Below are 1,094 nucleotides of genomic sequence, written 5' to 3'. Positions count from 1 at the left end.
AAAGACCAAGTGCATTTTAGGAAATACACTCAACCCAAAATCTTATTATGAGTCCTTAAATCTCATTTGAATCTTTTGCTCAGAATGATTTTTGACTATTTAAAACTGCCCCAACAATTTTGAAAGCCCCACGAGCACATTAACACAAACCAAGCTGACATGTAAACATTTCAGTAATCAATGCTATGATGAACAGATAAAAATATATGATCTGGACAAATTATTTTCCCTTTGGGTAAAATAATTTTCTAAAGTCTACACCTGGTAGTACCTTTAATGTTTTTTTTTTTTTTTTTTTTTTAAAAAGATGACCAGTAAAGGAATATTAACCCTTGACGTGGTGTTGTCAGCACCATGCCCTCCCAAGTGAGCTAACCGGCCATCCCTATACAGGAATCCAAACCCGTGGCCTTGGTTTTATCAGCACCACACTCTCCCAAGAGAGCCACGGGCCGGCCCTTGGCATTCATTACCTTTAATTATTGCTTCAGACATAAGGGTAGAAAAGTTCTTCGGAAAGTGTTTCTCAAATCCCTAGGGGATCTTTGCATCATCTCTGGGAGCTACAAGTTCTCCCTGAGAACTGGTGAAAGAATTGTTTTAATTCATTTAACTGATGACTACCACATGATTTCAGTGGCTGTATTTAGTTTATGATTGGGCTGGCCTGATGCTGTACAAATTTACCACAGTAAGTAAATAATGCTTCTGTGCTCAGTGAAGACCAAATGATGTCATGGTTCACCAACAAAGATTTTGTAGAAATTAGACTAGAGACAAGTAGGTAGAACTAAGTAACCATACAGGGTATCTGGCACGTGGCAATTAGTACTATTTTCACGTGCAAGCAGTAATTTAATTTTAGCTGAACATTACACTGACATTATGGATTTAGATTTATAGTAGAAGTGCCGTAAGTGTAAAAAGCTAATATATTATTTTGTTTTTACCTACTTAAGTAATGCAAAATTAGTTAAATTCAACACTGGGGGAAAGGTTCCATGATAACTTTTTTCATTTAAAAGTGATCCACACATTACTCAATTAGGACAGATACTGGTTAAAGGAAAATGAAAATTTAGCTGACTCAACAT

The 1,094-nt window shown here is 36.0% G+C and overlaps 1 protein-coding gene across 2 annotated transcripts in view; it reads right to left on the bottom strand.

Annotated features, from left to right (window-relative positions):
- PPP1CC (protein phosphatase 1, catalytic subunit, gamma isozyme) overlaps nt 1-1,094 on the bottom strand; it is a 36,727-nt gene that overhangs the window by 11,851 nt on the left and 23,782 nt on the right. The window lies entirely within an intron of this gene.

The sequence above is a fragment of the Galeopterus variegatus genome, unplaced genomic scaffold, assembly GCF_000696425.1.
Source record: "Galeopterus variegatus unplaced genomic scaffold, G_variegatus-3.0.2 Scaffold2616, whole genome shotgun sequence".
In the NCBI taxonomy this organism is placed as follows: domain Eukaryota; kingdom Metazoa; phylum Chordata; class Mammalia; order Dermoptera; family Cynocephalidae; genus Galeopterus; species Galeopterus variegatus.
Note: the sequence above shows the minus strand (reverse complement) of the source record. Positions and strands in the feature narration are given on the sequence as shown.